The sequence below is a fragment of the Cupressus sempervirens genome, chromosome 8 (assembly GCF_028749045.1).
Source record: "Cupressus sempervirens isolate cs-2001-9-10 chromosome 8, ASM2874904v1, whole genome shotgun sequence".
Taxonomy (NCBI): domain Eukaryota; kingdom Viridiplantae; phylum Streptophyta; class Pinopsida; order Cupressales; family Cupressaceae; genus Cupressus; species Cupressus sempervirens.
The window spans coordinates 38040886-38059499 of record NC_143125.1 but is presented as its reverse complement, the minus strand read 5'-3'; positions in this window follow the sequence as shown (position 1 = coordinate 38059499).

The following is an 18614-nucleotide window of genomic DNA, read 5'->3' as shown; positions in this document are numbered from 1 at the left end:
CTCAGAGGGAAAGAAGTTACTCACAGAAAGTGTGCTGCTCAACCGCGAGGCGGTTTGGAGTAACAGTAATACACTTTCTGAGAGCCTCCTCCTGAGCAACTGAATGGCCCTGCGAAGCAAAGACGTTCTCATAGTGAAGAACAAAAGCTTGCAAGATGTTAGGCAGACTAAAAAGAACATCAGTTCCCTGTTTTATCTTTTTAATTCCAACATTGGTATGACAAGCTCGGAGAGCTTGGAAGAACTCCTTTGAGCCTTTGTCGCCAACCTCCAACCAGTGGAGACGAGCTTTGATTTGAGCTCCTCGGGCAACATAGTTATCAGCAATTTTCTTTTCATGGCAAAGCTTGGCAAGCTGAATTTGTAGATCCACATCAAAGGGGTTGAAGGTGAGTGCTTCAGAGGCTTTTTTGAGGGCAAGGGTGTTGGCTTCATAAGACCATTTTTTGAAAATTGCTAGCTGACACCCATAGATGCAAAAAAATCAAGCCGTTCTGGTAATGGCGTCATTCCACCATTGAATCCAACCTCGATGGGAATGTGGACGTGATTCCAAATTCCAGACACGTTGTATGTGGGAGATGGTGGAAGCATGCAATAGCACAGACGTGTTGAGGAAGAATTGAGACTTGGATACTTTGGGGATAGTTGTTTGCCAAAAAATACCAAAATAAATGGGATAGTGGTCTGACAACGTCACATCTGTCAGGGGAATGATAGGTAGATCACGATCTTCAGAAAAGGAAAAAAAAGATTGCGCCAAGATCATAGCACAATCAAGATGTTTCAATATGCGGTCAGGACCGGCTCGAAAATTGGACCAAGTGTGCTAAGCCCCACTATCATGACAGCGGCTAGTATTAGGATCAAAAAGGCCCAATTTATGACGCATGTAAAACCAGGCTTCTCTTTCCCCAGCTGTCCAACGGAAAGGCAGAATGCCATCTTTGTCAGAGGCCACTTCAACCATATTGAAGTCCCCACACAGGACCCAAGTAGCTGGCGGCAAGTTGTCAGCAAGCCAAACCCACATTTGTGCCCTTTCCACAACATCATTGGAGGCATAAACATTAATGACTCCAAAAGAATGATTGTTAATGGAAAGAAAAAGCCAAATAATACGGTGTGTGGGGTCAAAATCGTGCGAGATAATAGCAAAATGAAGGTGAACTAATAGGAGAGTAACTACACCACCTCGGCCAGCTTCATGTTGAGAAGAAAACATGACGCTATCTTGCCAAATGACACGGCATGCAGTGGAAAGCATGAAACTAGAAATCTTAACTTCTTACAGGCAAAGAAAATCTAAATTCCCAAGTCTATGACGGGTATCTTGGACATAGAACTTTTTGGGGAGGTCTGTAAGACCTCAAACATTCCAAGAGAGGAAGTTCATGAGAACTCTTCCATATTATCCTCATCCTCCAGAAAGGAGTAACTATTCTGCAAAAAGGTAGAAATCAGGTGGAAGTTAGACGAGAAATCCTCTGGACACAGCCTGTCGTTTTACCCCTGATATCTCTGCACATCTAGGAGGACTGCGAGAATGCCTTGTTGTTGGTGGTACAATGGAAGAGACTGCAAGAGGAGAATGAGCCCCAGCCAAGGACGAGGCCCTGGTGGCTGCCTTAATCCCCTGCGAACCTGCAGGGTTTGAAACCTACGAAACTGGAACAAGTGCAATGGAAGCCGCTGGAATCTCCATGCTAGTAGGTGCTGACACTTCGGTGGAAGCAGGAGGAATCATGGTAACTGCCGCATAGGATGGCTTGGGGGCCAAAGGATTCAAGGCAGGCTTGCCCTTGCGCCCAACAGTAACCCATTCTTCTTTTTTTCCTTCGAGCTGTTTGACAAGCATCGCTTTAGGATGGGGTTTGACCCTAGGCGTAGCCAAAGGGAAATCCCTAATCTTATGTTCCACAGACTGGAACCTATAACAGGTGTTAGGTAGGTTCAATTAAAGCACCTTCTGTGAGAAGGTTTGAGTGCCAATCTGGATTTCCACAGAATCCTTAAGATCTTTAGAAAGATCAACTTCAATGCAAACATGTCATTGAGGGCGAGCATTAAAAAAAAATTTGGCTCCTTGGTAACAACTTTGCCAAGGGCTTGGGAAATAGACTCAATAAAAGGCCAGCAGGGCAAGGGTAGACCTAGGAATTTGACCCAAACAGGAACCCTAAGCTTTTTATCATCCGAGATAGAGAAGTCTCGGGACCATTTCTAAAAAATAAGTAGAGAGGAACGCACAGACCAAGGGTCATTGGTAAAAACCGTGTCTGCTTGCGACAGGTTAGCAAAGCGAAATTAAAAAAAAAACCTTTGGTAAGGTTTTGCACAGCGTCAAGGCGGACTCCATGAGGAGTCCAACTTTTGTTGACCCATTCTCTGAGCATAGCTTCAAGGGGAGTCCTACCAACAAAATACCCTATCAAGGTATGTTGTTCTAACCAATCACATGCAGCATCAAATTCTTGCAAAGGAAGGACAATATCAGGATTACCTCATGGAAAACCTTCGGGACAAACTTGCACGGGTGTTTGTTCAGTGGTGGTACCATGGCAGTCTGAAGCAGCAGCGTGAACACCAGAAACAACTGGTTCACCGCTGGCCAGAGCCATTATATCCTAACCTAAAGCTCCCACAGTAAATGTGATATGACAAGTGCCGACAGAAGGGGAGTGCAAGCAAAGGGCCGTACGCAAAAAAAATTGAAAGTAAAATAAAATAAAATAACATTTCATTTTGAACATTGGTACTAAAATAAAATAATTAATCTTAATACATTCACCAAACCCTTCTCTAACTACTTTAGATTTAGTACAAGCCATTGTCATAAAATTAATATAAATAAGAACTTACATATTAATCTAAATAGTTATATAGATAGCATCAATGAGCTAGCATTTTTATTATCTCAAAGGTGAATTAATGATCTTTGATTAACGACATTCTCAACTTCAAGATAAGACATAGATATTATTTTTACTTCTTAATTGTATCAACACTTTTAAAATATAATATATCTTAATTATAGAATAAAGGTCATTCAATTCTTTTATAATTATTGATAAATATATAATATTTAGTAAGATATTAATACTAATTTTATTAATATTTTTTACCTCTAACATTTCTGGGTGAAAGATCTTTTCTAATGCACTACTAATATAATTATAGTAAGAAAAAAAAAATCAACAATAAACAAAAAATAAATCTCCATTTTAAAAATCAAATTTATTTTATAGATTTTACTCTATTTTTAAAAATAAATACAACCTTTTTATTTTTTAATTGCTTTCTTTATTAATTTTCATGATTAATTAAAGAAAATAAGAATAACCTATACATTTTGCTTGTAAATAACATTAGCTAAACTTGTATTTCTTTTATTCATTTCATTGATAAAGGAATGCTAATTTAATAATGTGTGTCAAAAATCTCCCTATACACATTTCACATGGTCACTGCATGTAAGAGAGCTTAGTGACCATAGATTGAACTAGAATGAAGGATTTGTAAAGGAAAATTAATGCAAGATTTATCTCAGATTTTCTATGCAAGTAAATGAATCTAAACTAGATGAAATACAAATTTAATCTAAGAGTTCAATAAGAAAACATTTAAGCTAGAACATGTATGCAATTTAACAACTAAAATGAAGGTATTGAATGAGAACGCAACAAAGCTTTTGAATGCACAAATGTGGAGTATTCAAACTAATAGATTTTCTTTACTCACAAATTTCATCCTCTCAAATGAGAGACATAAGTTCCTAATTTATAGAGAAATCTAGAATAAATAAATGGTGTATATCAAATTAGTTGAATGGTGGAGATTGAATGAGTGTTCATTTCGAATGGAAGTTTCCATTTGAGAGAGAGTTAATTGATTTGTTTCCTTATTCTTTTCAAATTCACTCAATGTTTCCATTTTTTAACTCAAAAAGAGATTTTGGAGATTTTGTTAAAATTGTGTCTCATATTTTGAGTCTCAAAATAATAAATATGTGTAGACATTTAATTCAAATAATTAATAAATTCATTTGTCATGTAATTTTGGCAAATGTAAAATTAATTTAATCAAAGTATTCGAACATTTTAATTAAATTAATTGATTTAGTGGATTTAATAGCCAAGATGTCGATATTCATGAATTTATCAATTTTTAATCATTATTGTAGATTAATGATTTTCTACAATTGATATTTAAATCAAGTAGAGCCAATTAGGACTAGAAATGCCTAATAAATTAGGACTTTGTTGATCATTTGAAAGATTAGGAGCAAATTAGTTTCTGAGACCAATTTTGGGTATTACAAATATATGAGTACAAGGTATAATATCCATTATATTTAATAGAATATATATTTTATGATCCAATTTAGCATTATTCCTATAACTAAACAACATTAACTATTTATGATTAGTTGTATATCTATGACATTTATAATTGATTAATTGATTGTTAGATGGTATTGCTAATAAGACCGAAAACAATGGCTAAATTATGGTGTAAGGCTTTGATATAAGAAAATATTGCAACATGAAGTTTAATATAATCATATATAAAATTCAAGACATTATTATGCGTGTGTGTGTAAACTTGTATATTTTCACGATCTTTAACTTGTATGTCTGTCATGGTGATATTTTTCGATGCCGATAAAGAAACCTGGCATTAGACATTATAATTTGGTGGTTATTGTCACACTTAAGAAGCATATTGGGTGATTATTTTTATTATAAAATTCTTTTATGTCAAGGTTTATTATTTATTAAATAGTAGTTCTCAATATTTGCTAAATACTAAAAATATATTAGATGTAATGATAATAAAGTAATATTATATTTTCTAAAGATGTTTACTATATGATGTTAATATAATTAATAGAAAATATATTTTGAGATTATAAAATATTTGATTGATAATTTGTCTTTTGGATATGCAGAGATAGACTTAAAGTTTTCTTTTGAGTGTGTAGAGAGTTATAATTATTTTCTTTGTGAGTTTATAGATATATTTTGAGGAGTTTGAGTGCAGATTTGGGTGATTTTGAGTTTATTTCGAGTTTAATATTAGTTAAGAGGATATTCAAGAAAGTTAACTAATAATGTTATATTAATAGGATAAAAGATTACATTGGTGAGTAATAAAAATTATAAAGAAAGTAAAAGAATATATTAATATGATAAAGAAAATCACTGATCATTCATTTATTCATTTGTTTGGGAGACTAATTATTAATGACCAATTATTTAGTCATTTATTTGAACATTTATTTAGTCACTTATCTTTTTCTAACCTTGTGATTTTTAATTTATTTATTTTTATCGATAAATGGTTGAAACCTAGATTAATCATTATTATATGTTAAGCGGTGGTAGATTAGAACCAAGACCTCCTACATGCGAGGCTCACAAGTTAGTATTGTGTTGTAGCCTTTTGCCTAAAACCTTGTGATTTTACTTGATGACCAAATTAGTCATTTATTTAGTCACTAATACTTATATTTTGTATAATATTACTAGAATTTGATCGCTTTTGGTTAGGTGACTAAAACATTTAGTCTTGTGACTAAAAGTTTTAGTTATGTAGTCATTTATTTGCAAAAATTCTACTAGTGAATTAGGAGCAATAAGGATTGCTAGGTCCATCTTGTGAAAGGATTTACAAAATATACAATGAAGCATGCACTCAATAAAGATATTTGACAAAGAATATTAAGTATACTCGATTAAAGGATTTAGTTGATACACCTGTTAGGATGAACTAGTGGTTGATCTCTACTCTGTAACTCTGATTTTTTGGTTGAGATTCCTTTGAAATGTAGCGATCACCTTGCTATGATAGATAAATCTTTGTTGTCCCTTATACTTCTTGTAGCCTTTTTACTTCTCACTTAAGCTCTCTATATCCACATCATAATTTCTTCTATATCATATTTAGATGTGATACAATACATTACATATATACCAATCCAAATCAGAACTCGTCAAAGTTGGCTACAATGTATGTTTCCATCAAGATCACAAAGTTGGCTCAACTATTGGCACTTAGGTTCTGAAGACAAACTTGGTGAGGTTCTGATACTCGACAACCATTGTCAGCACTCAACATCATCATGGACTTGATAGATTCATTCTAATTGCTTCCAAGTAGCTTAAATTCAGTGAGCACTTGCGTGACTCATTGAGCACTGTGAAACTCATCATATAAACTAAATCACTTGGTTGACACTCCATGGCTCAGTCATCACTAACACTTTGAGCTCAGTATAAACTAAATCACTTGGTTGACATTCCTTGACTTAGTCAGCACTAGATTCACATAACTGATACTGCAAGCTCGGTAGACACTAGAAACCATGGTTGACACTATGCAACTCGGTTAATACTATGAAGCTTGGTTAGCACTATCACTGATCAACTCAATAAATACTGCTCGGCATGAACTACATAATGATTTTGGAACTTGGTATCAATTGTAGAACTTGGCAGTATCTAGATTACTAGATTAACACTACAAATTGCAAGATAACCTTGGTAACAGCTTAAACAATTGACTAAGTGTGAGTCACTAATTAAAAAACATTGACCTTAATGTCAACAATCTCCCCCTTTAGCATTAGTGACAAAAACAATTATCTATCCAAAATTGAATTCTCAAAATTTTTAGGTCAAAACATTCTTTATCTCCTTTCTATATTTTTAACTTGGTAACACACTTTGTTTTTGAGATCTTTCAAAATTGCTTTTGTAAAGGATTTTTTTTTATTATTAGTACATGGATTTGTATAATACTATGCTGCTCCCTCATACATATATCTCAAATTATACTTTTCCCAATACTTGTCATATATACATACGTCTTATATGCTTCTCCCCCTTATGTGTGTGTGTGTGTGTGTGTGTGTGTGTGTATATATATATATATATATATATATGTATATATGTATATGTATATATATATATATGTATATGTATAAATATAGATATGTATATGTATATGTATAAATATAGATATGTATATGTATATATATAGATATGTATATGTATATATATAGATATGTATATGTATATATATAGATATGTATATGTATATGTATAGATATGTATATGTATATGTATATATATGTATATGTATATGTATATGTATATGTATATGTATATGTATATGTATATGTATATGTATATATGTATATGTATATGTATATGTATATGTATATGTATATGTATATGTATATGTATATGTATATGTATATATATATATATATATATATATATATATATATATATATATATATATATATATATATATATATATATATATATATATATATATATATATATATATATATATATCATATTATACTTCTCCCCTTTTTGACATAAATGTCAAAGGTGTATGCTACATGGTAATGCCAAAATGTGACAAGAAGTCGGAATGTATCTTTAAAGTCAATACCATTGTCTTGTCCCATTTTTCCTATAACACCTTGCTTGCATGTTATGCAATCTACACTTTTACTAATAACTCCATCATGTGATCAGCTATGAAGAAGTTATTCTCAAGGATGAGAGTTTTGGCATGTGCAATGTGTTTTTGCAATGCATCTATGTTTGGAAGAATCATGCCTTGGATGTCTACAAGTGTGGCCCTAGTCCTGGCTTCTTCCCTTAATAATTTTTCTTGCAAATTTTTCAGAAATCTAATCTTTGAGTAGTGAATAGAACTATAGCTCGAGTCAAGAGACAATTGATGTGCACTTGCCTTCAAGTCTTCATATATCTTAGATGATTTTCCTTTGATTCCTTGGGTGAAGATAGATGTATCACACAACCTACTAAATAATGAAGTTACATTATTTACATATATCTCCAATGAACTGAGAATGGTAGACAATTCTACTTGATTGATTCCTATTTTCTATGCTACTTGTTCTAATACCTTATTTTTAAAAAAATTCTCTACCCTATATAGCAACTTATCTTGTTGATTTAGATCTTCATTGAATTTATGGACAACTTCTACTAACTGATCCAAAATAGGTTGTGTACTATCAACCTCAATATTCAGTGCATCCATAAGTATGTTCTTTACATCTTCAAGCAATTGGATTTCCTTGCTCTTCTCTTCTCTAAGCTTATGTTACTTAGCTCTCTTTTGCAACAGTTTACCCATGATGTTCATTTGATCAAGATTCAGAGTAGAGATACCCCAATTTGGGATGACTATATCCTCATCTAGATCAATATCTTCTTCTTTTCCCTTATCCTTAAGTGAAACTTTAGTACTTGGTTGCGACTTAATCTAAACTATCCTTGAACTAACTAAATGTAGAATAGAAACAATAGTAAAGATAGAGGAGCTAGCAAAAAAAATAGATATTGCACTGATAGTAGAAATATGTTGTTGCTACATTATAAAATTTGATGATGATGGAGGCACTATTTGCTTGATAGATGAAGTGTTGATCACTTCAATGAATCTAATACTCAGCTAAACAGGTGCAAAGATTGGTTGGGTGCATGGTGTTGTAGTGGTTGCCACAACCAACTTGGTAGAAGCTTTCTCTGAGCTTGATGGTATTAAATATTTTCTCGAAGAGTGAGGAAATAAGGTCATTACTTCCACTGCAATCTTCTCTAGGTCAATTTCCTCAATACTCTGAATCTCAAGGAGATTCTCCTTTATAGCTTCCTATTCTTCCTCCTCATTATCTAGATTTACATCTTCTTTTTCCACATCTTCTTCATCATTATCATCATCTTCCTTGTCACTAACATGAACAATGAAATCACTTGGTTGATGCAAGTTGTAAATGTTTTCCCATGTAGTAGTTGTAGATTTTACCATAGATTCAATATCTTTCATCAGCACAAGACATGTTTCGAACTTAAGAGTGAGATTTTCTTCATTCTTCTTCACAAATTCTTTCACCTCTTTTTCCCTAAGAATCGGCATGAGTTGCCTTAGAGTCTGTTCAAATATGTCTTTTGATGTTTTTCTTGCATTCTCCCATCTGGGTTTGATTGCTTATAAGAGCTCCTTAGGAATTTGTAGAGCAAGTTGATCATGTGAGTGCTTCCACTTAGCCAATTTTGATATCATCATGTACTCAATCTATTTCTTCTCATCTGCATTCCTAGTTTTATATATAAGAGATTTGAAGTTTTCCATTCCAGCTCATCTTTCTATTTCATATAATTTTTCTTGGAATATAGGTGGAGGCTTCTTGAAAATAATTTCTTTGGCATCCTTCTCACCTAACTTCAATTTCTTTATATATTTTGGTGCTTTTCTTGTGAATATAGTAGTGGATGACTTGGTAGGCCTAGTTATGATAACCTTACCATTATTCCTTATAGGCTCTTCTTCTTAAGACTTTGTTTCTTCTAATTTATCCTCTGCTTCATCCTCTTCCACATCATCTCCTTTTCCTTCAATCAACAGTAGAGTAGAACTTGCTTGCCTTAGTTTTTCTATCCTCTTCTTTCCTTTATTAACTGCTTGAGGAAGCTTGATTTCAAGTTCTATCCTCACCTTGGCTCCATCATAAGTACCAAAATATGTGTCCTTGGGATCCACAGGTTCATTCATCAGTGCCTCAATGATATCTTTGGTGTCATCAATGTTAACCTCATAGCTTATAGGCTTAACCCACACCACTCTAGGTCTTACTGCTTGAATGTACACTTTTTAATAGTCTACCATGAAACAAATATCATCCTTGTAGTATTCTACAAGGTTTTTTTGGTATTCTATATCTATTATTCATCTTTTTCTTGAATGAATCAAAACAATTGTTCATGATACTAACAAATTTTTCACCCATCTCTGCTACATACTCATTCATTTGATATAAAACTGGTACATTTGTTCTCCATATGACTAAGCCCTTAGAAGGGAATTTTTTTGTGCATAGAAGAATAAACAAGTTGAGTGAACCAAACTTACATAGATTGTTTTTGGAATTTCTAATGCTCTCCATGTTCTTTTTAAACTTATTCAACATTAACTCGGCAAGGTCGAAGGACATGTTCTTCATTGCCTTGAGAGCCAGATCAATTGCCTCACATGACACACTGTTGAGATGATTGGAGTTGTAGATCTTATGAGAATTAACATGAATTCCAATTTTAGCTCCATGTCAATAAATTTTTTGATCTTCATTCCTCTTCCATCCCACTTGGTAAGAGTCTTGTTTTCCAATTCTACCCGACTTAGGGTTTTGGTAGTCTTGGTTTTGTTATGTTGGAAATATTCAAGACTATGTTAAGTTACTAAGAGGGGAGGGGTGAATCAGTAACTTCTAAAGCTTTAACACTTTCAATTCTTAATCCAATAATTCAATTAGCACTTAGTTCATCACATTTTATCTAATTGCATACATGAGAAACTGAAAACATGAAAACATCCATAACACTTTGACACAAAGATTTGGTGACCCAAAAACCTTCCAAATAAAAATTAGGAGCAATTAGGACTACTAGATTCACCTTGTGAGAGGATTTACAAAGATACAATGAAATATTCACTTAGTAAAGAGATTTATGAAAGACTATTAGGTCTATCTTGTTAAAGGATTTTGACTAGTTCACCTATTAGGATGAAGCAGTAGTAGATCTCTGATTTGCAACTAGGTTTGCTAAAAGAGATTCCTTTGTGTACTGATCACCTTTCTATGATAGATATGTCTTTGTTGTTCCTTATGTTGTTATGGCCTTTACAATTCACTCTTTTTCTATTGCATTCATAACTTGAACTTTCATATCCACATTCACATTACATTGATATGGTACAATACATTACATATATATACCAATCCAAATTATAGTTTACAAAGTTAGCCATGATACAAGTTAACAAAAATATTACAAAATTAGCCCACATGAAGACACTCAAGTTTTGAAGATTGATTTGGTGAGGTTCTGATACTCGGCATCCATTGTAAATGCTCAACATCATCATGCACTCGGTAGACATAGAAGCTTGGTCCATATTGATCACTTTCAAGTAGTCTTGAACTCAGTTTTCACTGGTGATTTGGTAGATATTGTGCAACTCGGCAAACACTGAATCACTTGGTTAGCATAGAGTAGCTTAGTTAACATTGGCTCTGCATCACATGAATTGTGAACTTGATAAGTATTGGATTTCTCGATAACCACTAATAAACTCAGTATACACTAAAATGCATGGTTTAAACTATTGAACTTTATACTGACTGAATCTACTCGGTAACCACTAGAATTTGTCCAAAGGACTTAGTAGCAAGTGTAGAACTTGGTGACAATTGAATTACATGGAAAACACTAAGAACTAAACAATGATCTCAGTAGTTATATACAATCTGAATAAGTGTGTGTCACCAATAAAAAACTTGATTGATATGTCAACAATCTCCCCCTTTGGCATTAGTGACAAAAACACTTATTAGCCAAAATTGAATCCCTTGTATTCATCACCATGAGATACTAGCTCGGTAGAGTATACTATATTTGAGATTTTTTTTAATTGATTTTGTAAGGTATATACAGTATACTATACATCTTTTTCTATATACATCATGTCTTACTAATCATTTCATACATGTTACAAGTTCTCCCCCATAGCATATTTCTCCCCCATGTTGTCTTCTATCTTTCTCCTCATACTATGTGTCTCTCCCCCTTTTTGACAGTAATGCCAAATATTTATTCTAACTTATTTACATAGAAACACCAAAATGGGATAAGAATTTAGAATGTATCTTGAGAATGATTGCAAAGGCTTTATCCCAATTTTCTTGTAGGACCTTGCATGTATGAACTACAATTTGTACCTCTATTGATATACAATATCTTTTTGCATTGCATCCATCTTTGGAAGGATCATATTTTGTATGTTAATCAATGTTGATGTGATCCTTGCTCCTTCTCTTACTAATTCAACTTGCATGTTTGACAAAAATTTGATTTTCTTGAAATGTGTAGAGCTTGAACTAGGGTCAAGTTGTAGCTGCTATGCACTAGCCTTTAGATCTACATCTATTTTGGACAATTTGTCCTTTCTTTCCTTTGTAAACTCAGATACATCACATAGTTTCCCAAAAAGTGATGACACATTTGAACAGGACAATTCAAGATTGACCAAAATTGTAGAAAGCTCTACTTGATGAATGGCTATTTGTTGAGCAATGTGCTCCAGCACTTTATTATTAAATTTCTTTTCAGCCTTTTCCACTAGCTTATCTTATCCATCGGTGTCCTCATTGAATTTCTAGTCTACTTTTGCTAGATAATACAAAATAGGTTGAGAAGAATCAACCTCAATTTGTATTGCCTCAATCAAAATGTTCTTGGCATCTTCAATTATCTTGTACTCTTTATCTCTCTCCTCTCTTAGTCTTTGTTGTTTAGCCTTTTTCTAGAGGAGTTCACCAAATGTCTGCATTTGGTTTGGAGTAAGCTTGCAAATATCCCAATTGGTGATTACTATTTCCTCATCTAAATCGATGTCTTCCTCTATCTCCTTTCCTTTCCCCAAAAATTTTGTGCTCGGTTGAACATTAGGCTCAACTATCCTTGAACTTATTGCTTTTGTATCTAGAATGGAAATAAAAGTAGACATACTTGGGCTTGTAGTAAAAACTAATTAATACTGTACTAACTAGAGGAATACTTACAAAAATACTTGAAGAATCCAAAATTGATGAAGTCAAAATTGTAGTACCCAAAACTAAAGTAGTCAAAGCTGGTGTGTTTACCACTAGTGTACTCAAAACTGAAGTAGCCAATGTATCCATAAGTGTCTTTATTACTCTTGACCTTGCTTAGTAGAGTTTATGACCTGACCTTACTCACTAGAGAAGGTAACTTAGTAATAATTGATATCGATCTTGCTCAGTGATCCCTTTGTATCTTGTATACAAAGTTGGATCTTTGTCACCTTTCACCTTGTAACTCAGTAATAATTGATATCGATCTTGCTCAGTGATCCCTTTGTATCTTGTATACAGATTTGGATCTTGTAACTAGAACTGATTTGGATGTCTTATTTGATAGCCTAGTTCTAGTTCTTCCTTGAGAACTTAATTAGAAATGGTAGAGTCACCCAATTCTTGAGTGACTTGACCATCATTGCTCATACCAGTATCCTTAGTAGACTTAGGAATCCATTACTGTCTCATTTTCTTTCAGATGCTATTAGCCTTTGCCTTCTTTTTATTTTCAATTCTACCAATATTCATACAGTTCTTGGCAAGATAACCAAGTTCTGTACAAATGAAACATCTTTTGGTGGTATATTTTTTCCTCATATGATGTTTAACACAAGTCATACCAATGTGTCCAAATTCTTCATAGTAATGATATCTACACCAAGTATTGTAGTCCCAACCAAATATTGCTTTCACAATTTTCTCTGTAGGATTTAATGTCTTGGTTTTGCATTCTGATGCCTTGTGTCCATGGTTCTCACATTTATGAAAATTACCTTCAAATCTTGGTTTCTCTTTGCATTCATTAGTCCTATGACCATGTTGATTGCAATTGTAGCATTTTCCATTGAATTTTGATTTTCCATTGCTCCAACATTTGTTTGATGTATGACAAATCTTACCATAGTAATTGCAACTAGGTATTTGATTCTTTTGAGCACCTTATTTGGAGGATTCACCTTCTTCTTTGTATCCAATTCTTGCTTTTCCTTTTTTCCTATAGAGGTTTTTCTCATTCAATTGATTCATGTCTTCTTGAGATTTCATCATTCTCTCATTGATTTGCTTTTCAGAGTTTAGATCATTCCTCAATCTTTCAAATTTCATATCATTTTTCATTCTTTCATTGATTTTCCTTTTAGAATTTATATCATTCCTCATTCTTTCATTTTCAAATCTTAGGCTCATGATTTCCTCATTTACATTGGAGAGCTTATCAATAAGGTCTTCTTGTTGAAGGGATTAGTTCTAGATTTCATTTTTCCTTCCATTTATCTCTTCTTTTGTCTTGTTTCTCTGTTTCAAGACTTCACATAACCTTACTGATTGAATCTCTTGCTCTCTTCTTAGTTTCCTCACTTCTTCTTGTAGAGAACCATTCTTCTCTAGGAGTTCCTTGGTTGCATCATTTGCTTCATCTGAGTTGCTAGAAGGGTGAAAGTCTTCAATTCTTTCTTCAATGTAGAGATGATCATTCATTTGATTTGCAAGTTCCTTTCTTCTTTTCAGGGATTGGGAAATTTGCTCCTTAGCTTTCTTGAGTTGGGCAATGGTCATTTCTAGATCCAACTTTTCATTGTCAATGGCTTTGTCAAGTTTGAATATCTCCATATCCTTGATCTTTTCTCAAGCTGTTAAACTTTCTCTTGAGAACCACATAGCTCTGATACCAATTGTTGGAAATATTCAAGACTATGTTAAGTTACTAAGAGGGGAGGGGTGAATCAGTAGCTTCTAAAGCTTACCTTTCAATTCTTAATCCAAATATTCAATTAGCACTTAATTCATCACATCTAATCTAATTCCATGCATAAGAAATTGAAAACATCCATAACACTTTGACACAAAGATTTGATGACCTAGAAACCTTCCAAATAGAAAGTAAAACTGGGGTGGGGATGATACCCACAAACTTTAGTACTACAGCATAAAGTTGGCCTATTAAGGCTTACATTGATCACTTTTGATGATTTTCCCTATTAGGAGCAATTAGGACTACTAAGTCCAACTTGTGAGAGGATTTAAAAACATACAATGAAGTATGCACTTGGTAAAGAGATTTATGAAAGACTATTAGGTCTACCTTGTTAAAGGATTTTGACCAGTTCACCTATTAGGATGAAGCACTAGTAGATCTTTGATTTGCAACTGGGTTTGTTGAAAGAGATTCCTTTGTGTACTGATCACCTTTCTCTGATAGATATGTCTCTACTACTCCTTATGTTGGTATGGCCTTTACAATTCACTCTATTTTTGTTGTATTCTCATTAGAGGGTTTCTGGGTAATCATATCTGGTGTTAAATGTGTGAATGTTTACTTGTTTTACATGCTTTACATAGTACTTCAATTTACTTGCTAAATGTATGAGATGGATGTGTGGCGAAAGTTTTATGGGTCCTAGTGTAAACTACTGATTCACGCCTCCCCCCCTCTTCTCATAAGTTTACCTTTCTTATTGTAATTCCAACAACTCCTAATTGGATCATTGATTCTAGACTTGAATATTCTCTATCCATAGTTGATAATTTCAAAGAGATTACTGTAAAACATATCTATAGGGAAGGTAATAGAGAAGCAATAATCTTGCAAACAAAAGAGTAGATAAGAAAGAGATTCTAATAAAATAAATCAATATGATAAGCATTAGTTAGATCCTTGCTCTTGGAAAGAATTTGGTTTATAATTTTTATTGGTTTATTAAGGACAAACATTTAATAATTAAAAGATATATCCACTCAAAATATCCTTAGGAAAGCAAAAATAAAATGTTTATATTAATTATTAACTACCATCTCTAATTAATACCCCACAATTGGTATCTTTCACCATTTAAATATTCTAATACATAAATATATATCTAACAAATAAGTAACAATATTCATATTTCATAGATGGTTTCTCCAAATATATTATTTTATATAAAATAAAAAAATTGATAAGCTAGACTTAGATTATATATAAGAAAAGCAAATGATTAAAAATATTTTGGATCAAAAGAAAGGTTGAAGTATTTAATAGATTCCATTTAAAATTTGGAAAGTTTAATGTTAAAAATTGTCTTAAATATAAATTATTATATATATTTTTTTGTATAGGTTGACTTAAAAAATTTAGTTAGTAAATTAATTTCTTTGAATTTTCATTCTCACTTCTCTATTTTAACAATTCAATCTTGGCTTTTTAAAATTTTCTAGAACTTTTTCAAGGATATCTAAGGAGGAAAGATGAGGCAACAAATGATTAAATTACTATCAAAAATTCTATAAAGACTATATCAAGGATAACTATCCACTTTTCATCTTTGGTGTCTAATGAACATGGAATTCTATTTTACTTTCAAATTTAAGTCTCATGACCTCTTACCTATAAAAAAATAAAATAGAAGAACATTTTGAAATATTATAAAAGAAATCATGATAATAGATTATAATGAAGAAGCACAATTTCATGCCCTAAGAAACTTGTATTTCAATAACAACAAGTGTTACCCAAGAAAAAATTAGTTAAATTATAATATTATATAATTAGATATATTAGGAATATTTTTCAATAAAAGTTAAAAATAAAAAATCAATTGTTAAAAATTCTAACATTAAATTTCATAATTATAAGATAAAGCATTTAGTTGAAATATAATATTAGGTATAATTGAGTATAGTAGAAATAATCATATAGTTAATCATATCTAATAGAAATGCTAATTATTAAAAATTAAAAGTTTCAAATTCAATACAACAGTATAAAAATTCAATGCGTTCATGAAATGAAAATAAAATGTTAATATTTAATAAAATAGAAAATATTATGAATTATTTGTATTTAATTATAATTAATTTATGTGCAATGAATAAGATTTAGTAATACAGAACATATATTTTATGTGAAATAATGCATAATTTTTTGTGAATAAATGTGTTATATAATTAAAAATTAAATGTATCCTTAAAAAATCATCATAGAGAAGTGTTTGCTTGAAATAAGAAAAAGTGGCATACTAATAATAATATGTCATTAAAATAATTTATAAAATAGAAGATTTAATCTTTTCAAAGTATTGAAAGTGCCTTCAATAAATTCATTTCAATGGTAAGAATCTTCATTATTTCAGTATTTGTTTTATCTATAGATAGATGCTGGCGAAAATAAAGGGTGAGAGAGGCATTTTTAAATTTGCAAGCTTGTCCAAATTCTATGATTTTGGAAAACATAAAAAACAAAACACGATTCTTTCCAACACAATCACAATCACATCTATTAATAATAATAATAAACTTATTTTTCCTTTCAAGAGAAAAGTATAGCAATTGGACCATACATTTGGCTTTAAATAAACACCCCCATCATCATTATAGTATTATTATGTAGAATAAAAATAATAGAATTGGATTTTTAAAAAACATAGTTTGGTATTTAAGGAAGATAGTTAAGTACTTTCATTCGGGGCTTCTCAAAATTCTATATAGAAATTTCTAATCACTTCCATTTTTTTAATAGCATCCTATTTGGCAAGTCCCCTAAGATCACAATCACCAAATACGATGCCGCATCATAATACTTTTTGTCAAGGTGTCTAAAGCCCCCCAAAAAGGTAGAACATTTTGTAATGAATTAGGGACCTCATACTTGTGCAAGTTGATGTGGTGTCACATGATTGATTGCTTTTTGTTTTAAAGAACATATTTCATTGAATTGTAAGTAGTGAATCATTAAAAAAAATAACTTTAAACAGCACAAATTCATTAATAGGTCCTCTTCCCTAATATCATTTTCATTTCTATCTTCTTTAGATTGTATTTTTTCTAATATATTTTTCATTTTTCAAAATAAAATTATTTTAATTTTAGTTAATTATATTTTCAAGTTTGAAAGATACATGAATAAATATTTAGAAATATTTTTATATTACAAATAAAAATAGTATTTCTTCTTTTATATATATATATATATATATATATATAGTCTAAGTGTCTAAGGATATAATTGTTTGATGAGGGAATGAGACCTCAAAAATTAAAAATAACAAAATCTTTAAAAAATCTTAATTGAAGGCAAAAAAAACCTCTTCTCTAACTCTTTAATGTAAGAATTCTTGATGAAAATTGAGTAGGAATCTAAGGGAGATAAGCCATTTCATATATGTAGTAGGTATCTATCACAAACATTTATACTTTTCCTATCTTAGATAGAAAATAAAATAGCAGATGAGAAATAATGAATATAAGTTATTATATTATATAATACTATTACATTTGTGGCAGTAATGAGACGTGCACGCAACATGATGAGTTTTTAGACCAAATCTCTTGAGATGAATTTTGATAATTAATAATTTTAATTGGGTTGGACAAATTGCAATACAATTACGAAAGCAAAAAATGCAAAATCTTTTAATATTGAGCACATGTATTCACCTAACAAGACGTATTTAGTCCATGTATTATTTGAGATTAATATGATTAATAAATGTATTTATTAATGTTGGGAGGATATTGCATATTTTTAAAAATATAATATTTTTTATGGTAGAATTTTTGGGGAATATTTCTATGAGTTTTATATTCATTAAAAGGAGTAAGAGGTTCAAATAAGAGGAGCACAAGAAGTAATCTTATTTCACTGGAAAGCTAAAATGCAGCATTAAGAATATTTTTTCAAAAAAAAATCTTTTTTTCAGCAATTTAGAAATTTATTTGAGAAAAATGTTTGATATAATATAATTTATATTAATTTTTTAAAGTAACGTTTTAATGAAATATAATATTGTATTACTTTTTAAAGTAGATATATCTTGAAATTTTTAAAAATGAACATGTTGGCATTTATTTGTAAGTGTTGACTTGTTCAATCTTCTGATTTGGATGTCCAATATAAATTCAATCTTAAGAGTTTAGAGTTTCCAAGGTGAGTCAT